We start from the raw sequence: 17,315 nt of genomic DNA, 5'->3' as shown, positions 1-17,315 counted from the left end.
GCGGGGAGAGGGGGCGGGTGGTGGAGGGTGTCATGTAGGGGGCCAAGTGGGGACTGTGTGGATGTGAGAGCAGGCACACTGGAGAGCGTGAGCCAGACCCTAAGGGAGTCCTCTACAAATCACATGCCAATCTGAACTATAGGGGAGGAGCCTCACAAACATATTCATGGGGTTGGGGTCCAGGGTCTGTGCATCTCCCCCTAGCAGGCAAAGCAGGATATTCTCACAGCTGCATCCCTGGACTCACCCCGCCCTCACCCCAGACACACAAACACACAGAGAAACACACACACACACACACACACACACACACACACACACACACACACATTCACTGGCTGTCTACATGACTCCACCCACCAGGGTGACCAGTACAGCTGCCAGGATGGCCTTGGGTCTGCTGACCCAAGCTTCCAGGTCAAGGCGGCCAGACAAGAGGGTCCTCCCAGGCTGAACCCGGTCCTGCTAGAGCAGTGGAGTGGTGGACCCTGAACTAAGAGCACACAGGGAAGTGTGACAACAAAGGGAGACGACCACCCAACTCAATGGGACCCTAGGCCCAGCACGGGCTTCTCACCTGGCAGAAGGCTGTTCCCGGATGGACACAAGGAAAAGGCAGGCAGCAGTGTGCAGTGGTCAAGGATCCAGGGACAGGGGCCTGAGTCCCCTCTTCCAGGGTCCCATGGTGTAATCTTGAGATGGGAGAGGAGAAGGGCTTCCTTCCAAAACCTTGGACTTGGTAGTGATGTGCATTCAGATGGAATTGCCCCAAATCATCCGAAGCAGGGACCACTGGGGGCCGGGGACATCCATAAACTCGCCTCAACAGGCAGGCCGTCCACGGCCCTGAGGTGAGGACAAGGAAACATAAAAAGAAGAAACATTGCACCCACCTCCCCTCTTGCCTACCAAACCCTGGGCCCAGGCCCCCACCTTAACCGTCTCCTGGGCAGCACCAGGCAACCATTCTGACCTACCTCCACCTCTGTCACAATCTCTCTCCTCTGCACATCCCTCCACCTCCCACCCCTAACCTCCCACCTCCCGACCCTACCCTACACCAACTACCAGTCACCTCTCAGGAAACTTCTCTTTCTGTTCTCTAACTTCCTCAAGACCCTATCAGGGATGGAACTCTCTGTATCCTCTGTGGACACCTACCTACCTGTGGCAGGGCCTAGGCACACACAAGACTCAGCTCTCTCAAGAGATTCAAGCTGACCAAGGACAGGCAACATAGAAGCTGAGGGACAAGAAGCAATTCTCACTCTTAACACCAGGATGCCTGCAGCACACACCCACCCCAGCACGCCCCTGAGCTCCAACCCACAAACAAAATGCACCACTCCAAACATTGTGCTCATCTGAGCTGGAGCTGAAGGGTGGAGCCCTAAAAGGCTTCCCCTACATGCCAACCTGTCCTTCCCCATCAACCTGGACCTGACCACAATAACTCTTATATACTGTGCCTCTCAGGCACCTCTTATGGACCCAAACAGGACTACACCACAATAAACCCAGGCACTCACAAACACCCAATACACACACACACACACACACACACACACACACACACACACACACACAGAGCAGGTCTAGGACTCCACATACTGCCCTCTGTTAATTTCAGAGCCTTCTCCAAGTATTCTTCCTGTTGAGATGGTGTCTGGACAGGGCAGTGCAGGACAAGGGGCTTTTCGACCTTTGATCCTGGGGGTTCTACCTGGTTTAAGGCAAAGGTGAGCTAAGCAGGAGAACACAGGAAGGAGTATTCGGCCTGCATGTGTGTCCTGCATGACAGAGAAGAAGCTTCTCAGGGGAGGCAAGGGCCATGAAACATGGCCTCCATGGTACCTAAGTCCTGCCTGGCCTGTTTGTGAGCACCCCTGAGACCAAACCCTGCTCTGGATGCTTTTACTGGGATTCACCCTGAGCCACCACACTGCCTTGAGCTCTGGATCACTGGGTACACACAGCCAGCTTGCATAGGATGATGATGGGGGGGGGGGTCCCAGACCAATTGTTGGATTCTGGGGATGTGGCTCTGGAGCAGGAACCTTTTCTGACAGGTCCCAGTCCCTGAATTCCACCTGTAGCACACCTCAAGTGGAAGGCCATTTGTAAAAGGAACAAAAGGCAAGCCAGAGAGAAGGCCTGGCAGCCAGAGAGGAGAGGGGATGGCAGGAGGAGTTAAATGGATGACAGACATTTGGCCACAGTGGCTACCAGCAACCAGGCCTGAGACCCTGATAACCTCCCAAAGAGGCAGGGCAGAGTTTGTGTGGTCTCCTGAAGTGAGCTGTGGATACTGCTAGGGAGGCTAAAAAAAAGTTAGGGGCTCCCTGGGTGGCCTTGTGCACCAAGATAAGGGCAGGCAGGTTGGCACTCTGGGGCAAAATTTCCCCACAAGGACACCAATGCAGCCCAGGCTGCACAATCCCCTGTGGAGAGGTCCTCTGCTGCTGCCAGACATGGCGGCCCCAGGACCTGGGAGGCTGTGCTTCTGTGACCCGCAAGCCAAGCGTCGTGTCGCCTGCCTGGAGCCGGTCACCTGGACCCTGCTTCCTCCTCCAGCTCTCCTGGGTCATGGAGCGGGCCAGAGAACCGCTTTGGTCCTGGGAGACCCAGGCGGGAGCTCTTCCCTAGCCAGCCGGACTCCATTTCCTGGGACGCACAGGGACCTGCTGGCAGAATTGGCAAACTTATTCCGCATGATGGCAGCAGTGCACCGAGAATGCCAAAGGCCAAGGGCGAAGGGTGCTCTCCCTCTGCCCTTCGCAAAGCAAAAAAAAATTAAAAATTTTTTTAAAAAAAAGTCAGCATTCTCCTGCCAAGCTCCAAGATGGAGGCCAACCATGTAGACCAGGACTGGACAGACATGAGGATCTAGGGCTGCTGCTAGGGATCCCAGGGTGTTCAGTGAGTGGGGGTGTGGTGGGCAATGGAGGTTACTGACCATAACAGGTTCCTCCATGCCCTGCACTGCCCTGAGACACTGGGCTTTGGGCACATGGCAGCCCATGAAGGCCCCCCCTGAGGGTATCACGTGGTACCTAGAGAGGGGGCGGGTGGTGGACGGTGTGATGGAGGGAGCCAAGTGGGGAGTGTGTGGATGTGGGCATCGAAGCTCTTTAGAGCCCGCACCAGACCCTAAGGGAATCCTCCACAAACCACATGCCAATCTGGACTATAGGGGACGAGCCTCAGAAACATACTCATGGATTTGGGGACCAAGGGCTGAACGTCACCCCCTAGCTGCCAAACCAGGGTATTCTAACAGCTGCATCCCTGCCCTTCGCCCAGCCTTCACCCCAGACACATAGACACACACACACAGACACACACACACACACACACACACACACACACACACACACACACAGAAGCTTTCAGAGATCCAGTGGCTATGTACATGACTCCACCCACCAGGGTGACCAGTACAGCTGCCAGGATGGCCTTGGGTCTGCTGACCCAAGCTTCCAGGTCAAGGTGGCCCGGCCAGAGGGTCCTCCAAGGCTGTACCCGGTTCTTCTAGGGCAGTGGGATGGAAGGTGTTACACCAAGGGAGATGACCACCCAACTCAATGGGGCCCTAGACCCAGCTCGGGCTTCCCACCTGGCAGAAGGCCGCTCCAGGATGGACACAAGGCAAAAGGGCAGGCAGCTCTGTGCACTTGTGAGGGATGCAGAGTCAGCGGCCTGAGTCCCGTGTCCCAAGGTCCGATAGTCTAATACTGAGATGGGAGAGGAGAAGGGCTTCCTTCCAAAACCTTGGACTTGGTAGTGATATGCGTTCAGATGGATGCTGCCCCACATCATCCGAAGCAGGGACCACGAGGCTTGGGGACATCCACAGTCTCTTCTGAACAGGCAGGGCGTCCAGGGCCCTGAGGTAGAGACAAGGACACATCAAAAGAAGAAACATTGCACCCACCTCCCCCCTTGCCTACCAAACCCTGGGCTCAGGCCCCCACCTTAACCGTCTCCTAGGCAGCACCAGGCAACCATTCTGACCTACGTCCACCTCTGTCACAATCTCTCTCCTCTGCACAGCCCTCCACCTCCCACCCCTAACCTCCCACCTCCCAACCCTACCCTACACCAACTACCTACCAGGCACTACTCAGGAAACTTCTCTTTCCATTCTCTAACTTCCTCAAGACCCTGTCAGGCATGGAACTCTCTGTATCCTCTGTGGACACCCACCTACCTGTGGCAGGGCCTAGGCACACACAGGACTCAGCTTACTCAAGAGATTCAAGTGGACTGAGGACAGGCAACATAGAAGCTGAGGGACAAGAAGCAATTCTCACTCTTAACTCCAGGATGCCTGCAGCACACACCCACCCTGTGTGTCCTTATGGATTTCCCACAACATTCCAGGTGTCATCACACAAAATTCCCTCCAGGGGCACAGATCCATGGAACAGAAAAAAGTGTCCATAGACAGTGGGTCCTCCCAACAGCCTGCATGAAAAAAACACCAACAAACTAGAGAACACCTGTAGATGTAACCAACCGTCTTATTAAATAAGAAACACAGAGCCGATTCAGAGAAGAAAGCCAAGAGGTCAGAACTAAGAGCCTTACCCTTCCTGCTTCAGCTATCCTGCTTCAGCCAAGAGAGCTCTCCGAAAAAAGGGCCTCTTTCTGTGTATATGTCTTTATATAGTCTAGATGTTCTGCCTTCTCATTGGTTGTAAACTAAACACGTGACTGCCTTGTCACTGCCTGTATGTACCACCCTCCAGGTCCTTAAAGGCGTGGGCCACCACCACCACGCACTTGCTATGGCTCTAAAACTCTGACCCCAGGCAACTTTATTTATTAACATACAATTAAAATCACATTTCAGTACAAGTAAAATACCACCACATTTCCCCTTTTCTATTTTAATAAAAAGGAAAAAAAAGAAAAAGGTTATAACTAACAAAAGAAAAACTATATACAAAAGTACAATAACTATATACAATATATACAAATAATAAATGTCTAAACAATGTCTAGTCCATTTGTATTTGACAAATTCAGAGATAATAATTTCATTATCCTATTTTGTTAAGTCCAAAATGTATCTAATTCACTTTCTATCCTAATTAATCTTCAACTTTAACTAACCTTCAACTATAACTAACTAATCTTCAACTCCCTCAGAGACCCAAGAAGGAAATAATATTAGCTAACAAAAATAAAAACAGGAAGTGCATGCAAGCAACTTCCAAAAAATTTGTGAGTTGACAGAAACAGCCAACTGCCTGGACAGTCACCTGAGGTTTCTCCGCAATGCTGGGGCATCATCTTCAGCCTATATAGGCTTAGCATATCTGACAGACTCATTTGTGAAGTAGGATGTACACAAGGTCAACAGTTTAACCTCACATTGGGTGAGAGCAGTCCATGCACCAGAAACACCTGAATTCCACTAATGTCATGTCATGATTCAGGATTTTAAATTCTGGAAAATGTTGATGGTTTTTTAGTTCAGCTCTCCATTCTTCTTGGCTGTGTACATATGGCTTCATCTCAGCATCCCGTTCTTCTCCACATCTCTCTATCAAATGCCAGCCTACTATTGAGAGGCGTGAGCTTAGTTACTCTTCAAGAATAACTGTTTCAGCTGCTGTTCCATAGCACATCAGAAGCCATCGGCCCACTGCCTGTTCAGCTGCCTTCGAAGAAAAGGGCACTGTACCTTTTCCGAGTTGCGAAGGCCACGTCAGGGATGGTGCCATATTGTCCTGGCCTCAGAAGATGCCTTTTGATAAAGCCATAACCACGCTTGTTTAGGCAAGAATCAGTAGTCCTTTGTTTCATGTCCTGTCTGTCCATTTTGTCAGCAGTTGATTTGAGGATACTTTGTTGTCCAGTGGCTGACTTTTGCCACAATGAAAGCTAACTCCATACGCAGTTTCTTCAATGCCCATATTTTGTTTGAAGTAGATTGTTACTGCCAGGAGCCGACATGTCTCATAGTCAATAACAAAAAAGAAAAATTTTCTAAGTTATTAAAACATTTTAAATGCCATATTCTGTAGATCTCTGAAGGGTTTGAAGATGACCTATCTAAAATATATCTGCTCAATTTTTAAAACATATCTAATATGACTACAAGTTCTATTGTAATGTCTAACTAATAACTATCATTTCTTTATATCCTAATGGTAATAATAACATTCAAGGATCAGAAAATTGCATTGTTAAATGAACGATATAAGTACAATTAGAAATATACATATAGCATTTTCTAACAATATCAATTTCAATATATATAATTTGTATACAATATAAAACAATCCAATCCAATGTAAAGTATTTAAAACTAGTAATTGTCTTTTTCTTCTTCTTTCTTTCTCTCTTTTTTTTTAAATAAGAACCTTAAATCTAATCTGCTTAGTCTTTTTCCTAACCCTTGACAACAACTTGTAACCAACCCCCCTAAACAATGAAAATTATCCCAGACCCAAAACCCATAAAAAGACCAAAAAACCACCCACCCCACACCACCTCTTTGGGAATGTGGGCGTCGTATTCTTAAAATTGCTTCCTATTGGGTATGGGCGAAGTTATCTTTATCCTGAAAGAAAAATTTTAGGTTAATTGTCAAATTCTAGGAAAGGTAACTATATCCTTCATTATCCAGTTTGTGTATAATGCCAAAGTTCAGGGTTTATCTCAAGTCCTTATTCAAGTAGTCTTTGAGACTGGATCGTCTCATCTAGTCATCTCAAAATTGCTCTGAGCACCTTGTAGTTCAAAGCTGATCTGTAGATGATGTTTGTCAGCTTAGTGATGTTATAATTGTCCACGTGGAATTGATGTTGTTGTGGGGCCGCAACTTCTTCCTGGAGACTTCAGTTGATGTTAGGCCTGGCCGTGAATTCCTGCAGAAAACTGATAAGAGACTCAAACACAAAGACATATATATGCAGCTAATTGAAGCCTTTTTTCTAGAATTAATTAGTACTCTATATGACCATTCATATCTTAACAAAGTTTAAAATGTAAATATATATATATATATATTAATCTTGTAAGTTTTGATATAAAATTTATACTTTAAGAAAAGTTTAAAGAATCAGAATAGAATCAAAGAGTTAAGATTAGTAATAGAATAGTCCCTTAATTAATTTGGCTTTTCTCCTGTCTCATAGCAGAAGATGGCTCTTTTATTCTGGCATGATACAGGGAGTTTGCATTTTCCTTTTAACAACATGCTTGAGTTTAAAGAAGGAGAGAGCCATTCTACCAACTCCAAAGTCAGCTTTAAATTTTAATTGGACTGGGACTATTAGAAGACCAATAGTGTTAAATCTTTAGAGAAAAGCAGAAACAAACATTTAGGAAGACATAAAATTTTTTAGATAATATATACCCATACGCCATTTCACTCTGCTTCCTGGGATAGATGATTTGTACTTTTTCGTCAGTTGTCTTATTTGTCCAGTGTTCTTCAGATTCCTTAACCTTCATTCTCCTAAAAGACAAAAACAAAAACCTTTCCCCAAGACTAATTTTGGGGATGTTCCTTTTTGGCAAGTTATTATCTGATTAAATGAAAAGACATGTGTTACTGGTATAAGTTAGTTTAAATTGGATGTTCATGTTGGTTGATGAGCTATCACCTCCTCTAATTAAGAGGTTTCTCTTGTTCAAATCGAACCTTTATCAATCTTGATGGTACCCACAACTTATCTTCTCCTGTAGAAACAAAAGCAAAACCTCGTCCCCAACAGAACACATACCCTGGTTTCCATTCTGAGGTCAGCACATCCTTAAAATATATAGGCTGATTTAATTCTGTATTTTTTTCTATTATCCAATGTCTCTCTGCAGCTGTTGTTCCTTTCTCATTGGCATTAAGAAAATTCAAAGTTAATAGAGCATTATGCAGTCTATTTCTAGGGGTTTTTGTTACCCCTTTCTGTTTATTTAGCATATCCTTTAGAGTTCTGTTTGATCTTTCTATAACTGCTTGACCTGTAGGATTATGTGGTATGCCTGTAATATGCTTTATATTGTAATAAGCAAAAAACTGTTTCATTTTAACAGAGACATATGATGGAGCATTGTCAATTTTGATTTGTGCAGGTATACCCATGATGGCCATAACTTCTAGCAAATGAGTGATTACAGAATCAGCTTTTTCAGAACTCAAAGCAGTTGCCCACTGAAATCCTGAATAAGTATCGATAGTGTGGTATATATATTTCAGTTTTCCAAATTCTGCAAAGTGAAAAATGTCCATCTGCCAGATTTCATTCCTTTGAGTACCCTTTGGGTTACATCCTGCTGGTAATGGCGTTTGATTGTAGAAGGAACAAGTAGGACATTTCTTTACTCTTTCTTTGGCTTGTTGCCAGGTTATGGAAAAATCCTTTTTTAAACCTTTACTATTGACATGATGTTTTTTATGACATTCTGAGGCCTCCAGCACATTTCCTATTAATAACTTATCAATCTCATCATTGCCTTGTGCTAGAGGGCCTGGCAGACCAGTATGGGATCGAATGTGAGTTATATATAAAGGATGACTCCTTTTCCTGATTGTATCTTGTAATTGAATAAATAGTGAAGTTAATTCTGAAGCATCAGGGATAAATTCTGCAGTCTCAATATGTAATACTACTCTTTCAGCATACTGAGAGTCAGTTACTATGTTGAGAGGTTCTGAAAAATCCATTAATACCAACAGAATAGCATATAATTCTGATTTTTGAACTGAATTATAAGGACTTTGAACCACTTTACTTAAATTTTCTGATTTGTAACCTGCCTTTCCTTGTTTGTTGGCATCTGTATAAAATGTACAAACTCCAGATATGGGCTTTTCCCATACAATTCGAGGCAAGATCCAATCAGCTCTCTTTATAAGGTCAATTCTATCGCTTTTGGGATATTTGCTGTTAATTTCTCTCAAAAAATTACTGCAAGCTCTTTGCCAAGGTTCACTTTCTGAACATAATTTTTCAATGTCCTCCTTAGTTAAAGGTACGACAATTTCTGCTGGGTCTATTCCTGTTAATTGACGAAGTCTCAATTTTCCTTTCCAAATCAAGTCAGAGATTTTTTCCACATAAGTTTTTAATTTTTTGTTTGGTTTATTTGGTAAAAATATCCATTCTAATGTAATATCTTCCCTCTGCATTAATATTCCTGTAGGAGAATGCCTAGAAGGTAAAATAACCAAAATGCAATCCAGCTTTGGATCAATACGATCCATGTGCCCTTCATGTACTTTCTTTTCTACCAAGGCCAATTCTTTCTCAGCTTCAGGTGATAACTCTCTTGGACTATTTAAGTCCTTGTCACCTTCTAAGGTTTTGAACAAATTATGCAGTTCATCATTTTTTACCCCAACAATAGTTCATAGATGAGAAATATTTCCGAATAATCTTTGAAAGTCATTAAGAGTCTGTAGTCTATCTCTCCTAATTTGCACCTTTTGGGGTCTAATTTTTTGTAGCTCTATTTTATATCCTAAATAATTAATAGAATCTCCTCTTTGTATCTTTTCAGGAGCAATTTGTAATCCCCAGCAAGTCAAAATTTTCTTTACTTCTTCAAACATTCTTTCTAAAGTATCTGCATTTGAATCAGCTAGTAAAATATCATCCATATAATGATAAATTATAGATTTAGGAAATTTTTTACGTATCACTTCCAAAGGCTGTTGTATAAAATATTGGCACAGAGTTGGGCTATTCAACATTCCCTGTGGGAGGACCCTCCATTGAAATCTTTTAACCGGTTGAGAATTATTATAAGTAGGCACTGTGAAAGCAAATCTTTCTCTGTCTTTTTCTTGTAACGGTATTGAAAAGAAACAGTCTTTTAAATCAATAACTATGAGAGGCCATCCTTTTGGTAACAGAGTAGGCAAAGGAATTCCAGATAGTAGAGAGCCCATTGGCTGAATTACTTTGTTAATTGCTCTAAGGTCTGTTACCATTCTCCATTTACCAGATTTCTTTTTAATAACAAATACAGGAGAATTCCAAGGGCTGGTTGATTCCTCAATATGCTGAGCATTTAACTGTTCTTCTACCAGCTCTTGTAAAGCCTGGAGTTTCTCTGTTGTTAAAGGCCATTGCTGGACCCATACAGGCTTGTCTGTTAACCATTTTAAAGGTAGAGCTGTTGGTGTCTTTGGAAGATCATCAGTTGTTGTGCCCTGTTCTTGTATAATATGGATGGCTGGTGACCACTCAGAATAATGCCTTCTAATATTTCTCTCAGAAACATGTGCTAATTTATGATTTGTTTCTGAGATTGGAGGGATGTGAATCTGAGTATTCCATTGTTGCAACAAGTCTCGACCCCACAAGTTCATAGCTATGTTAGCTACATATGGTTTCAATTTTCCTCTCTGTCCTTCTGGACCTATACACTCGAGCCATCTTGCACTCTGTTTCACCTGAGATAATGTCCCAATTCCTAACAGTTGAACATTTACCTCCTGAAGAGGCCAAGTTGGATGCCAAAATTCTGGTGCAATTATGGTAATGTCCGCACCTGTGTCTACCAGACCAGACAACAAAACACCATTTATTTTTATCGATAATTTTGGTCTTTGTTCATTAATAAAAGTTTGCCAAAAATTTTCTTTATATTTGCTCCTGAATTTTCTATTCTGTCTGTTTCATCATCCTGACCAGCATGACTTATTCCAATAGGTATTTGGTTATTTAATTGCTCTGGGTAGGGGTTTCCTCTACGACTGCAGGAAAGGTTTGAACTGGATTTGCTATTGGGGCCTGCATGAGGCCCCTCTGGGAGTTTCCCGAAGACTGAGGCAAAGGATTACCCTGTCTGTCCCTTGTTGATCTACATTCGTTGGTCCAGTGTTTTCCCTTACCACACCTTCTGCATACTCCAGAAGGAAGGGGCTTTCTGTTGCCATTGTTCCTTGAAGAAACATTGTTTCTAGGAATGACCTGTTTACAGTCCCTTTTCAAATGTCCTTGCTTTCCACATCCAAAACATCTAACATTCCTCAAACCTTTTGAAATTGCTTCTCCTACCCACGTATCATCATGCTCATGAGCTTCAACATTAACCGTATCTCTAATCCAATCTTCCAAAGGTGCAGATCTTGCCTTTAATGGCCTGATTATTGTTTTGCACGCTGCATTCGCATTCTCAAAGGCCAAAGTTTCAATTATTATCCTACCAGCTTCTGAATCTGGGACCATTCTCTTTACTGCTGAAGCCAGTCTTTGTAAAAAATCTGTGAAAGATTCTTTTGGGCCTTGTATAACCTTTGTAAATGACTCAGTTTTTTTTCCTGGTTCCTCAACTCTGTCCCATGCATTCAAGGCTGCTGTTCGACATAAAATTAGGGTTTGGACATCATATAAACATTGTGCTGGTGCTGAATCATATTGACCTTCTCCCATAAGCTGATGCTGGCAGACTTGTATTCCTTTATCCCTCCACTGTTTTTCTATGTTTTTAGCTTCATCCTTGAACCAAGTTAGCCACTTAAGCCTTTGACTGGGTTCCAGAACAGCTTGTGCCAGCTCCCACCAATCCTGTGGTACAATCCTATTATATGTTGACCAAGAGTTTAACATTTGCTTTACATATGGGGAATGCATGCCATAAGATACTATTGCCTCCTTAAACCTTTGCTGTGGGATGTTCTGTATAGCAAATGTGTTGCTAATTAGTCAGTAAATAAAACACTGATTGGCCATTGGCTAGGCAGGAAGTGTAGGTGGGACAAGGAGGAGAATAAAGTTGGGAAGTGGAAAGCTGAGTGAGAGAGACACTGCCAGCCGCCACCATGACAACCAGCATGTGAAGATGCCGGTAAGCCACGAGCCATGTGGCAAGGCATAGATTAATGGAAATGGATTAATTTAAGCTGTAAGAACAGTTAGCAAGAAGCCTGCCACGGCCATACAGTTTGTAAGCAATATAAGTCTCTGTGTTTGCTTGGTTGGGTCTGAGGCTGTGGGACTGGCAGGTGAGAGAGATTTGTCCTGACTGTGGGCCAGGCAGGAAAACTCTAGCTACAAATGGCGTCCAACGTGGTGTCAAGAGTTTCCACCTAAAAACTGAGAAAAGATTCTAAAACAGAGCTAAAAACAGTTCCTAATCGTCTCTCTCAAATGAGTGGCAGCTGCTGGTTTGAGTTACTTGTGGGTTCCTGGCGTGCACGCTCGACCTGCCTATGGTGGAAATGAGGCCTCTGCAAGTGGCACATTAAGCTGCATGGTGGATTTAGCTTTTGCTAGTATAAAACAAAAAAAGAGGTTTCTGGGCTACATGCTGCTTTGATAGAAGCATAGAGACCCACGATAGCTCCCAGAGCTGGTGGTAAACATAACACTGAAATGTTGGGAAGCTGAGGTGGGTGGAGCCAGCAGCCACAGCTGCTGCAGTTTAAAGCAATAGATTCACAATAAGACAGATTCAGATGTAATAGTTTACAATGTGTGTAAAATATACATAGGCTTGAAAGAGACAAAAAAGGTGATATATACAGTTATAGAAACAAATACATAGTTTTAAAAAATAAAGTCTTTAAAGAGAATAAAAATATAAAAAATAAGCCACGTAAAGATGAATATTGCACAGAGAATCTGGATTGTGTTGTTTTTGGGATTCTTAACTGCAGAGAGATATGTGATTGTAAAGGAAGCTGAGTTAAACCAATATGCATATTTTAAAGATATCTTGATTTCAAAATTTGGATGTAAGGATATGTTGCTTTGGAAAGGAGTCTCTGCTTTTGTTCCCACAGAAAGCCAGAGGCTATGGATTTGTTCAAGATTAAGATACATCAGGTTTGACCAGCCAAGACCCCCTGAAAGGTCTCTGATGATACCATGGCACAGATGATCCAACATCCAGAATGGTTTCAAGGCAACTGACTCAGATGATACAGCCTCATGGACTACTCCATGGTCCTAAAATTTTGTTTGTTTCCCCATAAGATACAGCGCCCCCCTCCAGCAGGAAGTAGTAAGAGAAGCTACGCCCAAATTCCCAAATTATATGTAATTTTACTTTGTTAAGGTTAAAACCTTCCCTTTTGAAAAAAAAAAAGGGGGAAGTGCTGTGGGATGTTCTGTATAGCAAATGTGTTGCTAATTAGTCAGTAAATAAAACACTGATTGGCCATTGGCTAGGCAGGAAGTGTAGGTGGGACAAGGAGGAGAATAAAGTTGGGAAGTGGAAAGCTGAGTGAGAGAGACACTGCCAGCCGCCACCATGACAACCAGCATGTGAAGATGCTGGTAAGCCACGAGCCATGTGGCAAGGCATAGATTAATGGAAATGGATTAATTTAAGCTGTAAGAACAGTTAGCAAGAAGCCTGCCATGTCCATACAGTTTGTAAGCAATATAAGTCTCTGTGTTTGCTTGGTTGGGTCTGAGGCTGTGGGACTGGCAGGTGAGAGAGATTTGTCCTGACTGTGGGCCAGGCAGGAAAACTCTAGCTACATACCTTCGTAAATCTAACATTTCAATTGGAAGACAAATATTTTGTGTAGTCATTTGATCAGGCAACTGCTGTATGATTACTGGACAAACTAAGGGTGACTGTGTGAAAACAGGCTTTCTTTCTGTAACCCTATGATAAAATCTTGAAGCAACTTCACTGTTAGTTTCTTCTGTCTGAGTTTTTACAAGAGTATCAAGTTTTTCTAAAGCTGTCACCCTGGCACTTAAATTGTTCAAGATTAAGATACATCAGTTTTGACCAGCCAAGACCCCCTGAGAGGTCTCTGATGATACCATGGCACAGATGATCCAACATCCAGAATGGTTTCAAGGCAACTGACTCAGACGATATCTTCTTAAATAGTAAAATAAGTATAAATATAGTAATAAAATGCATAATTCTATCAACGTTAATCTTCGCATATAACTGTTCCAATGTTAGACTGTCTAAAATTGCAAACAAAGCCCAATTTTCTTCTAATGAACACAGAAAACCCATTATCTCTTTTTTTTTAAAATGTGGAAAAAATTTCTCTTTAAATAGTTTCCTTTAAAATATTGGATAACCAAGTCCTCGTAGAACAGTACAAATCCGAGGGAATTTAAAAACAGCCACCTAGTGTCCGAAGTGTGAATCCAACTTAGCAGTTAAATGGTTTTTAACAGATTCTTGTCACATTGGGTGCCAAATGTAGATGTAATTCAGTGTAGATGTAGCCAATGGTTTTAACAGACAGAAAACACAGAGCCGATTCAGAGAAGAAAGCCAAGAGGTCAGAGCCAAGAGCCTCACCCTTTCTGATTCAGGGATCCTCCTCAGCCAAGAGAGCTCTCCGAAAGAGAGGAGCCCTCCTTCCTGTGTGTCTGTCTCCATAGTCTCTCTGTTCTGGCTTCTGATTGGTTGTAAACCCAATCATGTGACTGCCTCGTCACTGCCTGTATGTACCGCCCTCCAGGTCCTTAAAGGCGTACACCACCACTGCCACACACTTGCTATGGCTCTAATAGCTCTGACCCCAGGCAACTTTATTTAAAAACATAAAATACCACCACACACACTGGCTAACTTTAGGTACTTCCCAGATGCTCTGTGTTCCTGAGTTGTCAGTGAGGTGACTTGTTGAGTCTGGTGACCATGTTCTACCTTTATATGTCTTCTCCATCAATAGATATATGATTAGTGACCTCTCAAGATATTTGGGGAAACTCTAAATTACTGGGGTGATTATGAACTATTGTAATTTTCTGCTAACTTGTAAACCCACAGGATTGTGGACTCTGCAGCCAAGATAAATTCTGAGTCTACAGCTGTGAATAAGCCTGAAGAGGCTGTCTCCTTCGTTACTTGGAGCATGTGTTATGAGGGCAAACCAGAGAGCTGAGATAACCCCTTCCCTTAAAATAGAGGAGACAGCTGAGTTCCCCAGAGGGGGCATCTGAAGCATGGAACAAAATAATTTGGGGTGTCACAAACTTTCTCAAACATTTGATTAGGACTCAGGGTGGTCTGTCCATCCTCTTTGCCTTGTCATATTACAAGTTAATTTATCTTCATCTACTCACAAGGAGCACCAGGGAGCCACCATTCCACCAAACCTTCCTCACCAAGATGCAGGTGAAGCAGAAGGTCCAGAGACTAACGGGTCAGATACAGCAAATGACTATTGAAAGAAATTAGCAGTGAGATTGCCTGATCTTTATCACAGAAGAGAGCATGAAAAATAGGTATTCATAGTTTCAAACCCTGAGGTTTCAATCCCAGGTCCACTCTGTCATCATTAATTCATTTTATATAAGGTCTGTGTTTCTGGTAGGCTGCATCTTTAGGGTATGCCTTCAGGGTATGCCAAAATCATGTCTCTGAACTCCTCCCAAAGGCAGAACCTCAAATGTGGACAGGAATGGCATGAGGACAAAGACTATTCTGCTTCCTCTAAAAAGAAACAAAAACAGCCTGTGGCATGAGTCATAGTACTCATGGACTGAGGCAGTAGTATGAATTCCCAGCATGACTTTGAAGAAAATCTATCAAGTGCTGTCTAGTGTGAGATGTTAGTTACTGTGAGTTTGAGTTAATTTTTGTTACTTGCTTTAAAAGGCCTTGTACATTTGATTCTCCAAGCAGCAGTTGGAGAGGCCTGGTCAAACATCTAAATGTGCCCATACAGGGACTCAGACTGATCCCTGCTCCTTTTGTTACCCTTTGAGAGGACACTCCTGCATGCATTTGTTCAGCATCCAATTGATAGAGTTCTCCCTCTATCACTCAGTCTCTCTTTCTCTGTCTAAGTATCACATTATCTGTCCTTCTGTCTCTCACATACATGTGTTTATGTTGTGTATTTTTCTATGTGTTTGTGCATGTATCTCCCTCTAGTGCCTGCAGTCAGGGATCTGTGGTTGGGCATGTGTAGTTCCCTATCTCACAGTTCCCAGGTGATACCTTGGTGAAAATTGGGAGCACCACTTTGAGTATTATAGTTCTACCAGTGTACTTACTTTAGTGACACATAGATATTTCCTTGGAGGTGTTCATAAATCTATCATGATGTTGCATCCCATCCTCAAAACTTTTCACGATGTTATTTTGGTCTCCATCATGACACATCCCATCATAGAGTATTTGTTTTTGAAGACAGGAGAAACATCTTCACAGACTCCGGAGGGTACACACCTGTGGAGTAGACACCAGGGAAATTCTTAGACAGCTATTTCGGCAAGCCTCCTGAGAAAATCATGCAACTCCACTTCCCATCATCTAAACAGCCTGCCTCTACTGGCATAGGGTCAGAATAGGTGTAAGTAAATTGTTTGCAACTCTGTGGGTTTGGTCCCGGGTTTTGGTACCAACAATATAAGTAAATTTGTTGCAACAACTCTGGGGAAAGGTGTCCTGACTACCTGGGGAGTCAGGCAACACCTTGATGTGCTTAGGACAGCTCTGATGGCTGAAATTGCTAGGAGACAGTTCAGCCCTGGAGGGCGAAATATCCTGGACACCTCAAGCTGCTCACAACAGCTCTGCCCTGAAGATGTCTCAGAGACCTGGAGCTGTTGTGCACAGCTCTGACAGCTGGAACTGCAAAGAAGCAGCCCGACCCTGGAAGGGACAATTTTCTGACTTCTTTGGAAATTCATACCTGGAACTAATGGTGGATGATCTCCCTGCAGGATACAAAAATCCTGCTCTTCTCCTGGAGAGCTGCTACAGCTGAGCTTTGCTCAGTCCCCTCTTAAGGGGGCTTCCTTGTTGAGCTCTGCTTCTCTTGCCTATGCTGTGGCTTTTTTTTGCTTCACTTAGCAAAAAGGGAAAAAACCCTGCAGGAATGTAGCAACGTACTCTGGCTCTGGAGAAAAGTGTTACTTTTTAGCTCTTTATGGCTCTGTCCACTGAGGCACGACTCGGCAAAGTCCTTCTGTTCAGCTCCTCCTTGCTCTGCTCTTTCAGTCCCCTCTTGCTCTGTCCACTGGGGGACATCTCAACAAGGATCTTCTCTATGCCAGTGAATGAAGATCATCACACCCAAAATTCTTTTGAGAAAGATATTTATTTGAGAATGAGGAGTCCGGAAGAGTAGCTGCCTCTACCAGGGTGGACAGAACAGCCTTTTTTTTAATACTGACAAGACAGGGCGGTTTACACTGGATGTTTTGGAAGTGCAGTCAACCTCGGGTTGACTTGGGGCCCAGGGTTCTACTGTTCTGCTCTGTGATTGGTTGATTTCACAAGGCAGTTGGCCAGGGGCAAAGATGTCTCTGATCTGAATGAGCCAAACTGTGTTTCCTTCTGCTCTGATCTGTGTATTTCTTCCCAAGTTCTGGGCTCCAGGTTCAGGGTGGGTTTTTCTAGCCAGCCCTTTGTCC

At 43.5% G+C, this 17,315-nt stretch overlaps 1 long non-coding RNA gene across 2 annotated transcripts in view; it reads right to left on the bottom strand.

Annotated features, from left to right (window-relative positions):
• LOC131901118 (uncharacterized) overlaps nucleotides 1–3,976 on the bottom strand; it is a 10,484-nt gene extending 6,508 nt beyond the window's left edge. Inside the window, exons 1-3 of one of the 2 annotated variants that reach the window (XR_009376368.1) lie at nucleotides 3,617–3,976; nucleotides 1,162–1,243; nucleotides 578–846 (exon numbers count right to left, since the gene is read on the bottom strand). This is a non-coding gene — a long non-coding RNA (uncharacterized LOC131901118). The remainder of the gene's footprint in view (nucleotides 1–577; nucleotides 847–1,161; nucleotides 1,244–3,616) is intronic. The other variant, XR_009376367.1, reaches the window with a different exon arrangement.
• Between the last annotated feature and the right edge of the window lie 13,339 nt (nucleotides 3,977–17,315).

The sequence above is a fragment of the Peromyscus eremicus genome, unplaced genomic scaffold (genome assembly GCF_949786415.1).
Source record: "Peromyscus eremicus unplaced genomic scaffold, PerEre_H2_v1 PerEre#2#chrX_unloc_3, whole genome shotgun sequence".
Classification (NCBI taxonomy): Eukaryota; Metazoa; Chordata; class Mammalia; order Rodentia; family Cricetidae; genus Peromyscus; species Peromyscus eremicus.
Note: the sequence above shows the minus strand (reverse complement) of the source record. Positions and strands in the feature narration are given on the sequence as shown.